Source organism: Carcharhinus amblyrhynchos, chromosome 7 (assembly GCF_965287045.1).
Source record: "Carcharhinus amblyrhynchos chromosome 7, sCarAmb.v2.hapA, whole genome shotgun sequence".
NCBI classification, from domain to species: Eukaryota; Metazoa; Chordata; class Chondrichthyes; order Carcharhiniformes; family Carcharhinidae; genus Carcharhinus; species Carcharhinus amblyrhynchos.
In genome coordinates, this window is record NC_137330.1 from 93,417,757 (window position 1) to 93,440,643 (window position 22,887).

The window sequence follows — 22,887 nt, forward strand, 5'->3', positions numbered from 1 at the left end:
CCCATCTGCTTCACTGATATCCTACAGGGAAGGAAATCTGCTATCCTTGCTTATTCTGACTTATACTTGACTCCAGACCCACACGTGCACTGCAGTTGATTCTCAACTGCCCTCTGAAATGATCCAGTTAGCCATTCAGCTATGTCAAACTTCCAGCAAATGGATAAATAAGATGTTTGAGATATTTTTCAGCTCTTTGGATGAAAGTGGGGACTGCAGAATGACTGGAAACTGACCTTCCATAATTTTACCCTATTTAACTGAGCATGTGGCAAGGAAACACACTGAATCACAAACACACTGGGGATCTGTTCTAAATCTGGGAAGGAAGCAGAGCTATAAGCTAAAGTGGTTGGAGAGGGAACAGGACTGGACTTGTCAGTGTAAAACCAGGGTCAACAGGATACGAAGGTCCAAACTGGAAGGCGCTGGACTTCCAATGGACATTTGTGTGAGAGTTCACACCATTAAAAATGGAGGCCAGGACAGCATCATTAGGCAAGGAGCACAGCATAGACATGGAGGTTGGATTATGTAGTCGGGAATATTTAGGGGAAGGAGGGAACTGCCAGAAGGAGAGTGGAAAGAAAACTAAGTCTACAGACCATGCGTGGCAGAGGAGAAAGAGAAGTAAAGCATGGAACTTAACCTAGGACAAAGTGTGACAGAAGCAGGATAGTAGTAAAGTAACTAACTGAAGTAGATTGAAACAGGAAAGGGGAATCGTCCATGGCAGCAAAAAGTTTAGAACTGAGGTGAGGAAAAATTTCTTCATCTAAAGGGTGGTGAATGTGTGAAATTCACTACCACAGAATGTAATTGAGCCAAAACGTTGCCTGACTTCAAGAAGAAATTAGATATAGCTTTTCGGGCTAAAGAGATCAAGGGATATGGGTGGAAGGGGGATCAGGATATTGAATTTGATGATTAGCCATGATCAATAGCGGAGCAGGCTCGAAGGGCTGAATGGCCTGCTCCTGCTTCTAGTTTCTACGTAAATTGGGCTATAACCATTTTGCAATGATTCATTATTCCATTGCGCCACAGAAAACAACATCACGGCCTGATCCACCCAAGGTATTTCAATCCCACTAACACACATTTAAAAAAACATATGGATAGGGAGGTGATGGTCTAGTGGTATTATTGCTAGACTATTAATCCAGAAACTCAGCTAATGTTCTGGGGGGGCCAGGTTCGAATCCCATCAAGGCAGGTGATGGAATTTGAATTCAATAAAATGTATCTGGAATTAAGAATCTACCATTGACCATAAACCATTGTCAATTATCGAAAAAATGCATCTGGTTCACTGATGTCTTTTAGGGAAGGAAATCTGTTGTCCTTACCCAGTCCAGTCTACATGCTACTCCAGAGCCACAGCAATGTGGTTGACTGTCAACTGCCCTCTGAAATAGCTTAAGCCTCTCAGTTTAAGGGCAACTTAGGAGCGGGCAATAAATGTGGGTCAGCCAGCAATGCCTATGTTCCGAGAATGAATTTAAAAAAAAAGGGGTAACTGGAGATGTGATAAACTATTCCCTAGAAATTTTCTTGCAGCAACTAAAAATAGTTTTGACCCTTGCTGAACATGAAATAGTTCCTCAATATGTCTATTAATCCCATTCTAGGGTTTTATTGTAATGTCTGCCTGTCTTTATACATTCTTAATATGAAGTGCAAGATGATGATTATTATGAATAATGTTCTGAATAGTTATAAAGCTGGAATTGGACTTTTCAGCAAGTAAAAATACATTAAAATAAGAAATGTTCTTTGCTGAACAGCTTCACCTTTTTCTATATATTCATCCTTAAATGATTTAAAGAAATGTAGCAAAGCAGATTATTTGTAAAAATGACATTTCTAATTGAACCATTCACTAAAGCAGCATTAGCTTCCTGCCTACAGAGGCCGACATTTAAATTCTAGGCACCAATGACATGCCAATGAGATAAAATTCAATTAACTCAGCAACATCCCTGTTCTAACAAAACATATTAAGAAAAAGTGACTTTTCTAAGCAGGGTTCAGCAGATGCAACTAAGCCTCTGATATATTCCATGAGACAGGACAAGGATCCATGATGTTGTGTAAGCCTATCTTCATGACTAAGTTTTCTCTGCCATCTCCTACATGCTGGTGAGCTTACATGTTACCTTGTGTCATCAACATGAACAGTTAATGTTACCTACTGTAACAGAATTCCAGATGTTACCACAGTTCACTTGATTATATGAAATAGCTGCATTTTGTCACTAACTACTAGGTTGTAGTCTGCCAGCAAAAGATCTCCAGGTTTTCAATCTAAATTGCTGCAATAAGGCCATAGCAGCAGCACATCTTTTCAATACGACCGTCAGTCAAATAAAGAAAATCAATTAAAAATTCCAAATAATGAAACTTACATAATTGATACATCATACCAATAACAAACCATATTTTATTCATTCATAACATGGATTATTAGGCACCAGATACTGCAAAGGTTATGCGACCCGACAATATTCCGGCCATTGTACTGAAGACTTGTGCTCCAGAACTCACCACACCCCTACCCAAGATGTTCCAGTGTAGCTACAACAGTGGCAGCTATCCAGCGATGTGGAAAATTGCCCAGGTATGTCCTTATGCAAAAAGCTGGGCAAATCCAATTTGGCTAACTACGGCTTAGCAATACGCTGCTTACTGACACTCAGTTTGGGTTCCACCAAGGTGACTCAGCTCCTGACCTCATTATAGCCTTTGTTCAAACATGGACATAAGAGCTGAACTCTAGTGGTGAGGTGAGAGTGATAGCCCTTGGCATCAAGGCAACGTTTGATGGAGTGTGGCATCAAGGAAACTGAGTCAACGGGAAATCAGGGCAAGTCTCTATCCTGCATGGAGCCATACCTGGCACAAAAAGTAGTTGAGCTGCATGTAGATACTATAACACCAAAAATCAGACAGAAATTATTTACAATTTGGAGTCCAGATTAACTGGAGATGGAATGAAACTATGGTTAAACAAAACAGAAATGTATGTTATAAATAAACGGCTTTGATTGAACGCTGTAATGCGGATTAGTCACTTGTAACTAAGGGGAAATTTCAATTTCTATAAAAAACATTAGTTAACGAGCTGGCAGTATGTAGACACAGTAAACTACAATTTATGAACAACTGATAAATTAAAATTGAGTGAAAGCCAAGATGAGGAAAAGGATGAAAAGAAAGAAATGTAGATAAAGAACATTCACAGTGTTTAATAGGCACTTTGTTGGCAGAAGAAAAGAAAAGAATTCATGATTAGAAACATCTTGCATTTTAAAAATTTGAAATAAACAAAAGCCATATTTTAGTGGGTTTAATTTATTCCAACGCTTACCACAAGATCATGCAGTTCCATAATGTAACGCTTGACCAATGTAGGATACGCCTCTGTATGCAACATCAGCATCGTCACGGTTATGGAACATAAACCAAAGTCTCATAGAGTAAACATGGCTTTATAGATGATTTTGAGTTTATTTAACTTGGCTTGTTTTCTTGTGTATATTATAATCCCCACGTACTTAATCAATCTTGCATGCACATTTTACTGTACTAAATCTTAGATCTGCATGGGTTGGTGCAAGTGCACAGAAGAAAGAATAAAATCGCCAAGAAATACTGAAACCACAATACTTAGAAGTAAAGTTTATTTATTAGTGTCACAAGTAGGCTTACATTAACACTGCAGTTAAGTTACTGTGAAAATCCCCCAGTCACCAAACTCCCGCATCTGTTCGGATACACTGAGGGGGAATTTAGCATGGCCAATGCACCTAACCAGCATGTCTTTCGGACTGTGGGAGGTACCAGAGCACCCGGAGGAAACCCATGCAGACACATGGAGAACTTGCAGATTTCATACAGACAGTGACCCAAGCCGGGAATCAAACCCAGGTTCCTGGTGCAATGAGGTAGCAGTGCTAACCACTGTGCCAACCACTGTGCCAGTGTGCCACCTCGAAAATAAACACACATGATACATGGATCTACCAGCGACATTGATAAAAAAATAGATTTTGTATTACACAAGACTTTTCCCATTTGTAAGGGACCCAAGGCAATGAACCACTGCCTCTGCTATGAAATTTAAAGAATAATTTTGCAAGTGGCATAATTAATATCTGCTCTGTCCCAATAATAGAACTTTTTTTTATAAGGAATGGTTCCACTTTACCACTTCAGGAAAACATTAAAGATCAATCAGCATATTAACTAGATGCTTTGGCCAATATGCCTTCGTCAACCAATGCTATCAAAAGCTACTTTGATGCTGCTGGCACAGAATGGCGACTGTGTTTGCAATGTTACAGGAATTTGTATACTATGCATTCAGTATATATTTTATTCAGATATTTATTTATTTAGGCTTCCATGTGTTAAATTTATTAGTTGGTAAAGTATTTGTAAATATGCTACATCGTACAATTGCTGCATTATATGTAAAATGTCAAGTACTCTTGCTATGGAAGTAGTGCCTCGTGGTCAAGAATATTTTTAATCCACTATATGGTTAGAGCTTGGCAAAGAGAAAGGAACCATGCAGTAGCGGTGAACAGTTGTTTTTCAGACTGGAGGCAAGTATGCAGTGGTGATTATTTGGTATGAGGACCACAGTTCCTTTGATATATGTTAATCAGCTGCATCTGGGTATAGGGAAATAATTTTAAATGGCACAAAACGTGAAATTTAGTTAACAGCAAACTTCAGGAGAATTTAGACACACAGGTGAAATAGGCAAACAAAAGGCAATTTAAAATTAATATAAAAAATGTGTAGTGATGTATATTGTGATGTTGCAAGGGGCTTGGGACCATGAAAGCAGGATCAAGTTCACTCAGTTCAATAGCTCACACAGTTGATCAAATACAAAAAAAATGAATATTTATTTAAAGGTCTTCAGCACATACAGGAAAGAAAGAAAATAAACACCTATATTTTCTTTGAGTCTAATTTTATACATGATATATCCCTATTCAAACCTGGACAGCTAATCCATTTCCCAGGGGAAACTCAACACAGTGTATGACAACAACAGTCCTTCAGGAGGACAAGGCAGCATGGTGCTTAGCACTGCTGCACAGTGCTTAGCATTGCTGCCTCACAGCACCAGGAACCTGGGTTCGATTCCCGGCTTAAGTCACTGTGTGGAGTTAGCACATTCTCTTGATGTCCGCATGGGTTTCCTCCAGGTGCTCCAGTTTCTCCCACAAAGATGCACAAGTTAGGTGCACTGGCAATACTAAATTCTCCCTCAGTGTACCCGAACAGATGCCAGAGTGTGGCGACTAGGGGATTTTCACAGTAACTTCATTGCAGTGTGAATGTAAACCTACTTTTGACTAATAAACAAACTTTAACTTTACAGAGGCATGGTCAAACCACAGATGAAGATGATCAAATTGCCAGAGCGGGTTCTCATACAAGTCAAAGTTCAATCTAAATCAGGATTTTTGTAAAGTCCGAGGTCAGCAACAATCTCAGTTATGCACAATGCAAATTCTTCACTTTCCAAGGCACCTTCCTCGCATTCACCAATATAGCTTCCCTTCTAGCCTGGGCATGTTCATTGCCTGGCACTGTGTGTTGCTAATGTTACTAACCACATATCAGCCCAGCTGGTCAATTCTGTAAGGCACGGACTGCTTCATTATGAGGAGTTATAAATGCAATATTGTGCAATCATCAGTGAACAGCCCGATTTCTGACCTGATGTTGCAGGAAAGGTTAATGATGAAGCAGCTGAAGATGGCAGTCTCCAGACTCCAGCATCAATATCCTGGCGCTGAGTTGATTGGCTTCCAACAACCACCGCCCTTTTCTGCTGGGTATGACTCTAGCCAGTGGAGAATTTTTCCACTTATTTCTAATGAATGCCTTTGAAATTCAGCTCTCAGCCTATGTGGACAAAGGCTGCAATGAAGTCTGAAGCTGAGTTCCCTTGGCGGAATCAAAACTGAGCACCCGTGAGCAGGTTATTGCTTAGTGAGTGCTACTTCATAGCACTATTAATTACACCACCCATCAATTTGCTAACGATTGAACCAAAATTGATGTGGTAGCAATTGGCCAGATTGAATTTATCCTGCTTTTTTTGTGGACAGGACATCCTGGAGAGTTTTCCACATTGTCAGGTAGATGCAAGTATTATTGCTTTACTGGAAAGCTGGACTGCACTTGCCTAGTTCTGATTCAGTCATTTCTCGGCACTATGTGGAGTGAATCAAATTGGCTGACGACTAATATCTGTGATGCTGGAGACCTCAGGAGGAAGCCAAGGTGGATCATCCACTCAGAAGAAACCAGTATCTTTCCAATTTGCCTTTTACCATTTGTGGTCCCACAACAATTGCAGCAATCAATTTCTACCGGTCTACAACAGATCCAAACATGAGGCAAGGAAATCCCTAGTGATGGAAAGTTTGGGGAACCTTGGGTCCAAAGTAACCTGTTCTTTTCAACACGCTGCATTTAGAATACCTGTCATGTTGCGAGGTTTCCAACACTGTAATCTAAAATATAGTTTTCTGAAAACCAATTTAACTTGCATTTGAAAGAATCAGTAAGGTTCAGTTCCACCATCTTGCTAGCTTGTCTGTTATGTCTCATTATTCAGTTTGTTTTTTCTCTTCCCGGCTCTCACTCTCTTGCCTTCCCATTTGACAACATTGGAAAATCGTCACTGAAATTTTTTTCCCTCTTCCATGAGCAGCTTTTTCTTACATCACAGGAGTTCTACAGGCCAACAGGTTAAGCTGCTTATAGCAAAATAACCCGATGCCATCTCAAATACCTGCACAAACCAATGTAGCTGCTGCAAACATCAGTCATACTCTAAAAGAACTGCCTTCACAATTTCTACATTTTACAAAATAATTTGTGGCCTTTGAAGGAGTACTGAATCCACTTGTGAGTCACGGAGCAAAAAAGGTTTAATTTGTTGAATGGGAATTGGAGATGATCCTATGAACGAAGGTCATTTCTCCATATTAGGATGTGTGTATTTGTTAGTGTCATAAATAGACTTAAATTAACACTGCAATGAAGCCACTGTGCAAATCCCCTAGTCGCCACATTCTGGCGCCTCTTCAGGTACTATATGACACTAGTGACAATATACAATACACTAAATATTACAGTTCGAGGACCTGACCCTACAGCCTGCCACAAGTGAAGGCAAGCAATTGAAAAAGACACTCCAGCTTTGGTCAGTAAACCTGTTTTTACACAGTCTACACACTTACTTTCTTAATTGTCTCATTTGCTAGGAGATTTTGAGCCCACCTAATTGCTAGTATGGCCATCAATATGCTGTCTGAAAAAACTTTTTTTCTTTTCCTGGTGCCAGCTCTCCAAGCACTCTCAAGATCTCGGTTGAGTAAAATAAATTAAGGAATGGTCCAGAGTCCATTTTCATCAATTTTTAAATTAACGTATACCCTGACATCAGACTAAAACCCATTCCCAACAGCCAGGTTTACCATATTTCAATGGCCAGAATTACCGCACTTAAATCGATGGTGGATTGGTCTGGCAGTATAATGTGGATAAATGTGACGCTATCCACTTTGGTAGCAATAATAAAGATAGATTATTATCTGAATGGGTGTAAATTGAGAGAGGTGCATACTCAATGAGACCTTGGAGTCCTCATGCATCAGATGCTGAAAGTAAGCACACAGTTACAGGAGGCAGTAAAGAACACAAATTGTATGTTGGCCTTCATAGCGAGAGGATTTGAGTATAGAGGTAGGGATGCTTTGCTGCAACTGTATAGGGCATCGGTGAGGCCACACCTGGAATATTGTGCACAGTTTTGGTGTCCTTATCTGAGGAAGGATGTCCTTGCTATAGAGGGAGTACAGCAAAGGTTTACCAGGTTGATTCCTGGGATGGCAAGTCTGTCATATGAGGAGAGACTGACTCAGTTAGGATTATAGTCACTGGAGTTTAAAAGAGTGAAAGGGAACTTCATAGAGACTTATAAAATTCTAACAAGGTTATACAGGATAGATTCAGAAAGAATGTTCCCAATTGTAGGGAGTCCAGAACTAGGGGTCATAGTTTGAAAATAAGGGGTAAAACCTTTAGAACTGAGGTGAGAAGAAATTTCTTCACCCAAAGGTTGGGGAATATATGGAATTCATTAACACAGAACATAATTGAGGTCAAAATGTTGTCTGATTTCAAGAAGAAATTAGATATAGCTCTTGGGGTTAAAAGGATCAAGGGAGATTGGGGGGGAGCAGGGATCAGGATATTGAATTCGATGATCAGCCATGATCAAAATGAATGGTGGAACATGCTCGAAGGGACAAATGGCCTACTCCCTGCTTCTAGTTTCTATGCTTCTATTTTGTCTTTTACTGTTGTTTACTAAAGTGGTCAATTCACTTTAACAAAGACAAAAAATGATAAGGTTGCCACTTGGTGGGTTACTTAACGAGTCCATGGAGCTTTATTAGAGAGATGCTGCTTGCCTACCATCCAGGACAGAAGAGAAGGGAAACTTCCCAAGTGCCTCTGATGGTGTCATCATGTAACCCTACACAGAGATGCACTGGTTTACAATACGTAATAGATATGGGAAGCAACATTGTGAAAGAACTTGGAAAGGAAAGGATGGCTGGAGATGGGGTGGTGATTTCTAAGCGAAGTGTCAAGCATTGGTTTTTGGAAGAGGAGACAATGATAACTTTGAATGAGGGCAAGACATTACCTGAGGAAAGAAATCCATTTATAATGTCAACTATCCTGGGGACCAAGTTGGATAATCATCAGTTTAATGAGACTCAGGTCAAGGCAATAAGAGATGGATCTCATGGTAATGGAAAAAACAAAAGCTGGGATATTGCTGATTTCTAGGATGGCCCAAGGGTAAGCTGGTAATTATTTTTACAATGTTTTCCTTCATTTTATGCTCCAAGTTGAATAATTTCAGTCCCTTTTGAGGTAAAGCAGGAATTGGAATTAATATATTCCCTGTTGAAATTACTATAAAATCTTGTAGACAAAATATTAAAACTAAATGAAGCTATAGTGGTAATAAAGCACATACGATATAGAATTACGTTTATTACTTGAATGACAACAATATGATAGACACATGTAAGAAAATGCATGAGATATTATCATATAAGTTAAGACTTACCAAAGATTAAAGCACATAGGTATGCCAAGCATAATTGCAGAGAGGTGGGATGTGATGCAGAGACATGAGAAATGCAATGAACACTAACATGGCCAAGAACACAAGTTCTGCTAAATTTAACAGCAGGACCCTATTATATATCTTTTCCTCACGTTTGCTGCCTGGTAACTGGCCAAACTGTCAGGCTGTCCAGCTGCAAGACAGGAAAAGCCAGTCAGAATCCATAGCCAGGTATCATAGAATCATAAATAAAAGCAAATTACTGCGGATGTCGGAATCTGAAACCAAAAAAGATGCTGGAAAATCTCAACAAGTCTGGCAGCATCTTCCCTTCACTCCCTCTGACAGAATTCTGCAGAGACTGTTCTCTCCGGGATAACCTAGTTCATTCCTCCATTATACCCAACACCTCTCCTGTCACTCATGGCATCTTCCCATGCAATCGTAGAAGGTGCAACACATGTCCTTTTACCTCTTCTATGCTTACCATTCAAGGTCCAAAACATTCATTTCAGGTTAAGCAGCGTTTCACTTGCACCTCTTTCAATTTGGTGTATTGATTTCCTGCTCCCAGTGTGGTCTCCTCTATATCGGAGAGACCAAACATAGATTTCTTGCTGGATATAAACAAAAGATCAGAGGTTATTACTTCTCTGTTGGGTTTCTATCACTGTGATCGCTTTGCTGATCACCTTCAGTTTGTGCACAATCAGGAGCCTGATCTTCCGGTTGCTTACCATTTTAATACACGACCCTGCTCCCATGCCCACATGTCCGTCCTTGGCTTGCTGCTTGGAGGAAACCCACACGGACACTGGGAGAATGTGCAAAAACGACTGTGACCCAAGCTGGGAATCGAATCCAGGCGCTGCAAAGCAGCAATGCTAACCACTGTGCCATCCCACAAGGTGTCCTTGTGAGAGATCTCTGGCAGTTAGGAAAGGAATGCAGGCATTAGGAGGAGGGGTGGATGTTTATGGGGCAAACTACAGATCAGAGTTTGTCATCTACTGTCTGAAGAAATGATACAGACTCAAAACATTAACTCTGTTTCTCTCTGCACTGATGCTGCCAAATCTGCTAAGTTTATCCAGCATTTATTGTTTTTATTATAGATCAGGGTTTATTAGGTGGCAAAGTGTGGGGAGAGGGAGGTCACTTCTCGTGGCAGCTGGAGCTAGAGATTGGCATCAATAGGCAGCAATCAGCAGCAGGGAGTTGGAAGGCTTTGCTGGGGGTTTGACAGGGTGAGGATGAGCACTTTTTCTGGTACACAAGGCATATGGGAAATGCATTGACATACTGGTGCCTACAGCTCCTACTTTCCTCTCACGACCAGGTTGCCTGACCATTGGAAAATTGGCTGAACTTATATCAGGCACGTTTAATGAAGTACTCTCCCTTTTCATCGCATGACACATGCATGGCATGGTGTCTACCATCATAAAGGTGACAGCAGGCAGATACATAATCAGGTTGGAGTTTTAAGTGCTTTTTAAGTGTCTTTTAAGTGCTTAAACTCCCTGGAATTCCTCCTGCATAAGGGAATGGAGAGCTACTATTAAGGACAATGTCGAACAGTACTTTTGATTAATTTGAATCTCAGAGTCAAATTTTGTCATCTGTTGTTCTGTGTATAGCAGCAATTGCAGAGGAATGCCTTTTACTTTTCCACAGTGCAACAGTCACATGTAACATAAAGCTAATCAAATATTACAGTATAAACAGAGACACTGATTTGTGTTTTCTGCAGAGAAAAAAAATACGAAAGGAATCTTGGAACACAACCCCTTAACACTGACAAATCTCCAGCAATTCCAGGTATTGAAAGAAGAATTTGCCCTAGTTAACCAGCAACCCTTAATATAAGGAATCATATAAATTGGGACATGTATTACCATCTCCTTTCTCAAAAGCACATTTCCGTAAATCATAAGTAACTATGATTTTACAGACCTTACCAATTGTAAAAAAAATCATAAGCAATTCTTATGTAATTCATAGGATTTTATTTAGGTGAACTTATTGATGTGATCCAGATGTTAAGAGTCATGGCCCACAGTGGGTGAAATAGCCTTAGATTTTAAAAGCAAAGTGAGCTTGTTTAATATTAGATAAAGGAAACTTTGTGGTGGTTGCAATGTTTTCAAAATTAATAAGGGAAATGATAAATTTGATTTATATGAATTGCTCATAGTGATGAACAATTAAAATTGTGTCCAACCTGAGGTTAAAGTAGATTATTGTGGTGCAATAGAGGTGGCATCTGTCAATGTATGATGGATGTTTTAATTTGAGAGCACTTAATGTCAATGTTGGCTACAGAGGTGTTCTAATCCATGCATTTAAACTCCCTGCAAAACATTCATAGGGAAATCAAAACAAATGTAGTCTCAAGAGACAGAATACAAAATAACGTCTTGTCCTTGAAAGAGAAACTGATTTGGAAAGGCTAAGACACAAACAAAATTTAATTGAAAGTAAAACACAAAATTCCATTCCCTGTTTAGCTTTCCTAATGTATTCCTAAAAATGACAGCTAAGAGAAGACATGACAAACAAAAAAGTTTCCCGTAATATAGCATATTATAAGCATATAATCAGGGTGGGTTACTTCCCTGATAATGTAATTTTTACATTAAGAATGTATTGGCTGCTTTGAACCTAACTGGCACAAAAACTTGCTAACTCTCATTAACTTAGTAACTCTTTCCACTTACCTCATGCTCACTACTGACATCTCCTGACAGTGCAGAAGTTCTGCCATTTGGCTCATTGAGCATAAACCGACAACAGTTCCACCCAGCCCCTATCCCTGTAACCCCGGGTATTTACACTGCTAATCCCCCGACACCAACCAACTTAACCCACACATCTTTGGACTGTGGGAGGAAACACACTTGGACACATGGAGAATATGCAGACTCCGCACAGTAATCCAAGGTTGGAATTGAAGCCAGGTCCCTAGCGCTGTGAGGTAGCAGTGCTAACCACTGTGCCACCACGCCGATCATTTCAAATCTTAAACATCCATGGGATGAAAACGGTTTTGCCAATCATCTTAAAGTTATTGGTTATTTCCCCTTCTGCAACTGTAAACAGTTTCTCACTGGTGTCTTTAACCATTTCGCAATCACAAATGCCTCTCTCAAATGTTCTCTTAGCATCGTCTGCTCTAAGGAGGACAATCCTAGCCTTTTCCGTATGTCCATGTCAGTATTATTCCTCACCCCCTGGCGTTCATGTTGAATCTGTGCTGCTATCCTCAATTGGGGAACATTCATTGTAAACCAGTTCACTCTGGGTATCTGGGAGGAACTGGGTGAGTCCGTGACTTTAACTTTGTTGTCTAGGAAATAAATCTGTTTCAAGGTATAGGCTGGCTTTAGACCCTTTCCTCCTCAACTTATAATGATTGGAATTAACAGGGTAAATCTGGATGCATGACTCATGGATCATGCATTGTTTTCATAGAATCCCTTCAGTACAGAAGGAGGCCATCCAGCCCATCGAGCCTGCATGGACCACAATCCCACCCAAGCCCTATTCCCGTAACCCCAGGGGGTCCTTGTACATAAATCACAGAAGGCTAATATATAGGTACAGCAAACAGTCAAAGGCATCTAGTATGTTAGCCTTCATTGCAATGGGGTTGGATTATAAGGGTAAGGAAGTTTTGCTGCAATTCTCACCGGATTTGCCTTCCATATTGTGTACAATTTAGTTCTTCTAACAAACATATGGATATATTTATCCTAACGAAGATACACGACATGAGGCAACTGTCCTGTGAGGAGAAATTGAATAAAATGGGCCTATAGTCTTGGGAATTTAAAAGAATGAGAGGTGAAATGTTTGAAACATAAAATTCTGAGGGGGTTTGACAGGATAAATGCTGAGAGGTTGTTTGCCCTGGCTGCAGAGTCTAGATGTGGAGATGCCAGCATTGGACTGGGGTAAACACAGTAAGCAGTCTCACAACACCAGGTTAAAGTCAACAGGTTTATTTGATAGTAAACGCCACAAGCTTTCGGAACGCTGTTCCTTAGTCAGGTGAGTGGAGTGTGTGTGTGTCTTTATATGCCCTGTTTCTGATCAGAACTCTCCACTCGCCTGACAAAGGAACAGTGTTCCAAAAGCTTGAGAGGTTTTTTTGAGAGACTTCTTACTGCAGAGTCTAGAACCAGGGGTTCTCTCAAGCATTAGAAGTGGACCATTAAACAAAAAGAAGTTTTTTCAGTCAGAGGGTTGTGAATCTTTGGAATTCTTTACCCCAGTGGGCTGTGGATGCTCAGTCATTGAGTCAAGACAGTGCTGGAACTACTTTATAACACTTTACAATTTGAACTGTGGGTTCTGCTCCAGACTAGAGCTCCAGTATGTTGTCCACCATGACTCCCTGCAATTTTGTTTTCAAATGTTTGGATGAAAGTTCTTTCAATCCTTCAGCATACTTGAAGATAAAATTGAAGGCAAAACACTTCCTCAACCACTACATCCCCCATGCTTCTACTATTCACAAACGACAACCTTTTGGAATAATTGCCCCTCCCTAAGAACACTTAATACTATTTAAACAACTGCAATCCTAATATCCTGCTGCAGTTACAATATCAATCATACTAAAAGCGCAGGAACACAAAAAACTTAGCCTTAAAATTGTGTTCCATCTGACTTTTAATTTCTTATATTGGAGTAGAAAACTGTGTCTAAGGAACTTTCTCTTGTCCTGAGGAAGACCAGCTGATCCTCACAATTTTTCCCCCAAATGATGACTAAAAATGTTACAGATTCATAACTGGCTGGCCACTATAACAGCAGCAAAACATTTGTTAGAATTTTAGTACTCAAAATTTTGATTTAAAAAAATCACATTTGAAATATTGCCTTTTTTTCTTGCTTGACAAATGAATCAGAGACACCTTGAAATCGATTTTTCTTTTTGGGAAGGAAAAATAGAAATCAGGACTGTTTCTGGATCCAAAATGCAGTCTGGGGAGAAACAGTAACTCACTAGGATTTTCACAGGGGTGCCCTCGTCATTGGCATGAAACAAGTTCTTTATCTAATTGAGGGTGATGGGCAGGGCTCTTGTGGCTCCAGAATTACATGGCTTTATGCATGAAGAATAGCTACTTAGATAGAGTACTGTAAAGCTGGAATCAATTTTCAGGGAAGGGGAAAACTGGACGGCAGAAATATCAGAATATGTTCTGATTCAAAGTTTCCATTTTGCACATTATCCACCGATATGACCATCAGTGTAGTGTTTAATAAATAGCTCTGTGTTGGCGACTCTCCATTTTTAGTGACTGGATTTAGACTACCAAAATTAATTTACATAAAAGCCTTTACAATCATCAAAATAAGAATACACTTATCCAATCAGTTTAGGCTAAAACTGAACCCTTAACATGGGGAGGGGAGTAGCATAAAGGGCAAATTTTCAGACCCAAGTTCTATTATTGACCTAGTTCCCTGGCAAATCTCTTACTTCCTCAGGGCACATACATCAAAAGGTAAAAATATTGAAAAGGTAAATTTGTAAAGTACATTTTTTCAACTTATTTCTCTGCTTTACAAGAGGAAACATTAAATTATTAATGATCTGAATGAATTTTTATCTGCACCAAAGCAAACAAAATTCAAGCCACAGTTCCACCTCCTTCTCTGTCACAATCCTCCTCTGTCTTGTTTTGGACTTAGCAGAAAGGTGGCAAGCCAGCACACTCACTAAATAAACATCAAATTCAACTCTTTCACTTGCAGTTAACTTCATACCCCAAGCTTTAGCATGCAGAGTCCAATATTAAGTTATCAAAGCCTTAGGCCCTAAATGTGCATCTTTGTCAGATGGAAAATATGTGATGATTTTGGAAACTAAACTATCTTTAGAGTTTGCAAAGCAATTTTTTCTTAAAATGAAAATGCGAGTGCATGGAAACAAAACATAACTTTGCAAATAATACAATTTATACTTTTGGGAATTAAAAGTGATCACATGCATAGGGTGAACTGTATTCCAAATCCAGGCACTCAGTAAAACCTACTAACTTTATATGTTAGGATACAATAATTGGGTTTCATTACAAATCCAGGAAGCAAGTAACCCTAGGTTTTCTACAGAATTTTCAACAAATGAAAAAGTTTTAAAATGTGGGTTCCTTTTACACTTTCATTTTGTAGAGTAATTATTTTCCTCAACAGACTGGCATGTTTTTTCCATATTCACAAGAGTTTGTGGTAAGCAGCAGAAGGGTAGCTTGGCATTTATTTCAATGAGACCTCTAGATTTAATTGTATTACACATGGAAAGAATAAAATTGCAATGACAAGCAACCAACTTGAGGAATGCTTTCCAACATTGCAGGGCCACCACAGGCCAAAAAAACCTCAATGTCAGAAGTGAGCACAAGAAATATAAACAAGAAATATAAACTCTAGATGCAGCACATTTTTCCTCAAGTGGAACAGCTATATTGTCATCTATTAGAACTACATCACAGATCTTCCTGAGGCACAAATCAGAAGTTAAAAATTTTCAAATGATGTTTACAGCATCAAGCTATCCAAGGACTTCAATTTTATTTGTTCATTTTCAACCTTAACAGGTAAACAGAAAAGTAAAAATATAAGTTATAGTTTCAGAAAGCCAATTAAAGTGATTCTGATAAGAAGTATTTCCATTACAACTGGTCATTAACAAATCCTACTTCCCCATAACAACTCCCCTCTAAGACAATTTAACTACAATACATCAACCATGACTTTGTATTTACTAAAAACTGGCAATTTTTTAAATATGTAAAACAAAATAATTTTAAAATACCTTTTAACGCTGAATATTAAACTAAATTTGTAAACAATTGGAAATGTTATAAATGAACATCTCCTGTGTAAAGGAGCTGGAAGGGGAATTAGAGGAGCTCCGTATAATTCGGGAAGTGGAGGCGGACATAGAAAGGAGTTATAAGGAGATAGTCACTCCTAGGAATAAGTCTTGGGTCACTGCCAGGAAGAGGGGCAAAAAGCAGTTGGGGGGACAATCCCCTGGGGCTGTTCCCCTCCAAAATAGGTTCTCGGTCCTGGAGGCTACAGTTGAGGAGAAATCAACTGGGGATAGCCAAAGGGAGCAGGTCTCTGGGGGTGAGCCTATTGGCAAGCCTCAGGTGGTTAGGGGTAAGAGATTGGGCCTCGTGATTGGGGACTCCACAGTTATGGGGACGGATAGGAGAGTTGGAGGTAAGGGTAGGGACTCTGGGCTGGTGTGTTGCCTACCAGGGGCTGGGGTCCAGGATGTTTCGGACAGAGTATTCAGGACTCTTAGGGGAGAGGGAGATCAACCCCAAGTTATAGTTCATGTGGGGACACATGACATAGGGAGATTAAGGGAAGGGGATATTAAGCAAAGATTTATGGAGTTGGGGTGGAAACTCAAGGCGAAGTCAGAAAGAGTAGTTATATCTGGACTCTTGCCTGTGCCACGGGATAGTTTAGAGAGGAATAGGGAGAGGGAAAGTTTGAACTCGTGGCTGAGGGGATGGTGCAGGAGGGAGGGGTTCAGGTACTTGAGCAATTGGGGCTCATTCTGGGGAAGGTGGGACCTCTATAAGAGGGATGGTCTACACCTGAACCAGAGGGGAATCAATATCCTGGGGGGTAAATTTGCAAAAGCGATGCAGGAAGGTTTAAACTGATTCGGAGGGGGGGAGGGATAGTGAGGAAAGGGGGTGAAAGTGAGGGGGGCATAGTTGGGGAATGCAGGGCACGGCATAGTGGGGGTGGGGCGGAGCAGGGTTTGAAATGCGTGTACTTTAATGCGAGGAGTATTCGCAATAAAGTGGATGAACTTGCAGCGTGGATCAGTACCTGGGACTTTGATGTTGTGGCCATTTCTGAGACATGGATAGAGCAGGGTCAGGAATGGATGTTGCAGGTTCCGGGGTACAAATGCTTTAGTCGGAGTAGAGAAGAAGGTAGAAGGGGGGGTGGGGTAGCATTGCTAGTCAAGGACTGTATCACAGTGTCGGAGAGAAAGTTTGATGAGGACTTGTCAGTTGAGGTAGTATGGGCGGAGATTAGAAATAGGAGAGGAGAGGTCACCCTGTTGGGAGTCTTTTATAGACCTCCTAAAAGTTCTAGAGAGGTTGAGGAAAGGATTGCGGAGACAATCCTGGATAGGAGTGAAAGTAATAGGGTAATTGTTATGGGGGACTTTAACTTTACGAATATTGATTGGAGTTGCTATAGTTCTAGCTCGCTAGAGGGGTCAGTGTTTGTACAAAGCGTGCAGGAAGGTTTTTTGTCTCAGTATGTAGACAGGCCAACTAGAGGTGAGGCTATATTGGATTTGGTGCTGGGAAATGAGCCAGACCAGGTGCTAGACTTGGAAGTTGGTGTGCATTTTGGTGATAGTGACCACAATTCGGTTACGTTCACCTTAGTGATGGGAAGAGATAGGCATGAACCTCGGGTCAGCAATTTTAGCTGGGGTAAGGGCGATTATGAGGCTATCAGGAGTGAATTAGGACGCATGGATTGGATTAGGGGATTACAGGGACTGGGAACGTCTGAAATGTGGAGTTTTTTCAAGGAGCAGCTACTGCGAGTCCTTGATAGGTATGTCCCTGTCAGGCATGGTGGATTTGGTAGATCTAGGGAACCGTGGTGCACTAAAAGAGTTGAGTCGATGGTTAAAAAGAAAAAGGAGGCTTATGTTCGGATGAGATTGGAGGGCTCAGATAGTGCACTAGAAAGCTTTAGATTGGCTAGGAGGGAGTTGAAGAGTGAGTTGAGAAGGGCTAAAAGAGGACATGAGAAGACTTTGGCTGATAGGATTAAGGAGAATCCTAAGGCGTTCTATAAGTATGTCAAGAACAGAAGGTTGGTCAGGGCAAGATTAGGGCCAGTTACAGACAGCAGGGGGAAGTTGTGTGTGGAACCGGAGGAGATTGGAGAAGTATTGAACCAATATTTCTCTTCGGTGTTCACGCAGGGGGACATGAATATAGCTGAGGAGGACATTGGGTTGCAGGGGTGTAAAATAGACAGTATTACGGTTGATAAAGAGGATGTGCTGGAAATTCTTGAGGGGCTGAAAATAGATAAGTCCCCTGGTCCGGATGGGATCTACCCTAGGATTCTCTGGGAGGCTAGAGAGGTGATTGCAGAGCCTCTGGCTCAGATCTTCAGGTCGTCATTGGTCTCTGGTGTAGTCCCGGAGGATTGGAGGATAGCGAATGTTGTCCCATTGTTTAAGAAGGGGAACAGAGACTTTGCCGGGAATTATAGACCGGTGAGTCTTACTTCTGTTGTGGGCAAGGTTTTAGAAAAAATTATTAGGGATAGGATTTATAGTTATTTGGAGTGTAATGAATTGATTAGAAATAGTCAGCATGGTTTTGTAGCAGGTAGGTCGTGCCTTACTAACCTTATTGAGTTTTTTGAGAAGGTGACCAAAGAGGTGGATAGGGGTAAGGCAGTTGACGTGGTATACATGGATTTTAGTAAGGCGTTCGATAAGGTTCACCATGGTAGGCTTCTGCAGAAAATGCAGATGTATGGGATTGTGGGTAATCTAGGAAGTTGGATCAGGAATTGGCTATCAGATAGGAGACAGAGGGTGGTGGTGGATGGTAAATATTCATCATGGAGTGCAGTTACGAGTGGTGTGCCTCAGGGATCTGTTTTGGGGCCACTGTTGTTTGTAATTTTTATTAATGATCTGGATGAGGGTATAGTTGGGTGGATTAGTAAATTTGCTGATGACACCAAAGTTGGAGGTGTGGTAGATTGTGAGGAAGGGTGTCATAGTCTGCAGGGAGACTTAGATAGGTTGCAGAGCTGGGCCGAGAGGTGGCGGATGGAATTTAATGCGGAGAAGTGTGAGGTAATTCACTTTGGTAGGAGCAACAGATGTGTCGAGTATAGGGCTAACGGGAGGACTTTGAATAGTGTGGATGAACAGAGGGATCTAGGTGTGTGTGTACATAGATCCCTGAAAGTTGGGAATCAAGTAGATAAGGTTGTCAAGAAGGCGTACGGTGTCTTGGCGTTTATTGGTAGGGGGATTGAATTTAGGAGTCGCAGTGTAATGTTGCAACTGTACACTACTCTAGTGCGGCCGCACTTGGAGTACTGTGTGCAGTTCTGGTCCCCGCATTACAAGAAGGATGTGGAGGCGTTGGAGAGGGTGCAGAGGAGGTTTACTAGGATGTTGCCTGGTATGGTGGGGAGGTCCTATGAGGAGAGACTGAGGGATCTAGGGTTGTTTTCGTTGGAAAGAAGGCGGCTAAGAGGGGATCTTATTGAAACATATAAGATGATTAGAGGTTTAGATAGGGTGGATAGTGATAGCCTTTTTCCTCGGATGGAGAAAGCTAGCACGAGGGGGCATGGCTTTAAATTAAGGGGGGGTAGCTACAGGACGGATGTCAGGGGTAGGTTCTTTACCCAGCGGGTGGTGAGGGATTGGAATGCCCTGCCTGCTGCAGTTGTAAATGCGTCTAGTTTGGGGGCGTTTAAGAGATCTCTGGATAGGTTTATGGACGAAAAGGGATTGGTATAGGCTAGTGGGTCATTGTTTTTGTAACTGGTCGGCGCAACATCGTGGGCCGAAGGGCCTGTTCTGCGCTGTAATGTTCTATGTTCTATGTTCTATGTTCTAACATATAAGTGCATTGACGAATGCTATCTTCTTTGGCCTGAAGGATGGTACAATTCAGCACAAGGTTGTTTCCACAAATGAAGCTAACCATTGTTGGAAACATCATCCATTAAAACATACTTAAGTGGTAATGGAAAGCAATCCTCCTTAACCTGCAACCGCTTCACCCAGTGAGCCTGATGAACCCAACCACTATGAGAAATATAAATATCAATGTCAGATTATGCATGGGGTCAGTGCTCAATATTCCACAACTGCTCTGGGTCACATCTGACGAACTCCCTGAAAAATTCTGATGTTCCAAATCACAAGAGCACAGGGAACCAAAAGCCCCTGACTCAATTCATGGTACTTTGAAAATGCGCTAAACAATTTGCTGCAGTATTTTCTGGTGCTGAAATCTCCCACAAAGGTCCAGATGGTTAATTGCTAAATAACATTACACAGAATCAATATGATGGTTTCCAGAAGAGCAGTTAGAAAAATGAAAATACATAATTGTCAGTAAGATCACTATAGGTATGGATTAGATGTACACCATAATCATAGCCTTTTGTAACGAAGAATGTTGCTGGCAAAAACACAGCAGAAGAATTTGACTGTCAATGGCTGAGGGCCTGGCTGTGAGGTCTGATGCAGGATGTTCATGCACACGACTTTTTAAGTTTCCGGTTGTTTTCCAGGAGTGTTTTCTTCATATACTCAAATGAAAGAGCACCAACAAAAGTCATGTACCATTGAACAACAATACCTACAGTCCTGAGATTAACAAGGCGGTTTTCACCCAGTCCACCATTAGGGTCTGGTTGGGTGCCGATTTTATGAAGATTAAAATTGGTTAAGTGCAAAATACAATGCCTTACTTGGATACACTGGTTTCCCACCAGGCAAATTGGATATAAATAACTGGGATATCTCAATTTTTAAGCCTTATAGAATATGGAACTGCCGGTTTTGATTTCTGCTGTGAGTTAGCAGATTTCAGATGGAACACAATAGAAACCATTGGCTGATACAGCTTGCCACAGTACAAAAATATTGACCGAAGAATCCTACTCCCAATATCTGCTTGCTACAGTGGTCCTGTCCTTACCAGAACTGCAATCGTACGGATCGCCTTTGTAGGGGAACTTCACAACTGAACCAGAGCCTGTACTATGTTCCAATAGGTTGTCCACATTGTGGAACAAACAGGGAACCTACCACTTGACCACTTGCCAGAAAGTGATTTGCTGACTGAATCAACACCACTAGAACAATAAGACATGGAAGAAAAGTAAGAATGATAAGCTGGAAAATAAGTTCAAGAAAATTAAATGTCAATTTGGGACTTGTTGAAATGTTAAAAATTCAAATCTGCCATGACCAGAGGAACATAAAAATGGTTTCACAGGGGCAAATTCCATTACCAAAACAATAAATCTCCAATGTCACCATAGGATCAAGTTGTCTCTTTCAGATACCATTCCTTCAAGGAGAGAGTCTTATTTCTTGTCTTTTTCCAATTATAAGTAGCTTGGTCAGAACAGCATCCATGGAAGCTTTAGAAAGAGTTGCACACCTCCTGTTCCATGCAGATTTCTTGATTATTCTCCAATGTGTCTACTGCCTTTATCCTTCTAGATGGCAGCAGTTGAGTTTGGAAGATGCTGTCTCAAGAGTCTTGGCGAGCTCCAGCAGTGAACCTTGTAGATGGTATATACTGCTGCCGCTGTGCATCAGTGATGGGGCGAGTGAATGTTTGTGGATGGGGTGCCATTCAAGTGAGCTGATTTGTTCTGGATGGTGTCAAGCTTCTTGAGTGTTGTTCAAGCTGCACTCATCCAGACAAGTATTCCATCACATTCGTGACTCATGCCTTGTAGATGGTGGACACTGCTGCCTCACAGTGCCAAGGACCCAGGTTCAATTCCCGGCTTGGGTCACTATTCGTAATGAGTTTGCATGTTCTCCCCATGTGTGCATGGATTTCCTTTGGTGCTCCAGTTTCCTCCCACAATCTGAAAGACATGCTGGTTAGGTGCACTGGCCATGCTACATTCTCCCTCAGTGTACCCGAACAGGCACCGGAGTGTGGTGACTAGGGGATTTTCACAGTAGCTTCATTGTTGTGTTAATGTAAGCCTATTTGTGACACTAATAAACAAACTTTAAAAACAGGCTTTCGGGAGCTAGGCAGTTAAGTTACTCACCACAGGATTCCTGGCCTCTGACCTACTTTTGTAGCCATAGTATTTATGTGGTTAGTCCAGTTTGGTTTCTGGTCCATGGTAACCCCCAGGATGTTGATAGTCAGGAATTCAGTAATGATAATGCCATTGAGCGTAAAGGAACAATGGATAGTTCCTCATTTATTAGAGATGGTCATTGCCTGGCACTTGTGTGGCATGAATGTTACTTGCCACTTCTCAACCTAAGACCGGATGATGTCCAGCTCTTGCTGCATTTGGACATGGACTGCAACAGTATATGAATGATTGTCAATGTTGCTGAACAATGTGCAATCTACAGAGGACAGCTCCATAATGACCTTATGATGGAAGGAAGGTCATTGATGAAGTACTGAAGATGGTTTTCATGGGCAGTACCTTGACGAATTCCTGCAGAGATGTCCTGGAGCTGAGATGACTGATTGCCACAACTAGAACTATCCTTCTTTGTGCCAGGTACCGCTCCAATCCATGGAAAACTTTCCCCCCTCGATTCCCATTGGCTCCAGTCTTGCCATGGCTCCTTGATGCCACACTTGGTCAAACTTTGCTTTGATGTCAAAGGCAGTCACTTTCACCTCACCTCTGAAGTTCAGCTCTTTAGTCCATGTTGAAACAAGACTGTAACGAGATCAGGAGCTGACTGATCCTAGTGGAACTCAAACTGAGCACCAGTGAGCAGATGATTACTAAGCAAGTCCCACTTTGGATCGTGTTGTTGATGACCCCTTCCATCATTTAACAAGATGATTAAGAGTAGACTGACGGACAGTTATTGGCTGGGTTGGATTTGCCTTGTATTTTGTGTACAGGACATTCTTCGGCAG

At 41.1% G+C, this 22,887-nt stretch overlaps 1 protein-coding gene across 1 annotated transcript in view; it reads right to left on the bottom strand.

Annotated features, from left to right (window-relative positions):
• The window catches only part of bckdhb (branched chain keto acid dehydrogenase E1 subunit beta), a 264,765-nt gene that overhangs the window by 65,538 nt on the left and 176,340 nt on the right, over window positions 1–22,887 (bottom strand). The window lies entirely within an intron of this gene.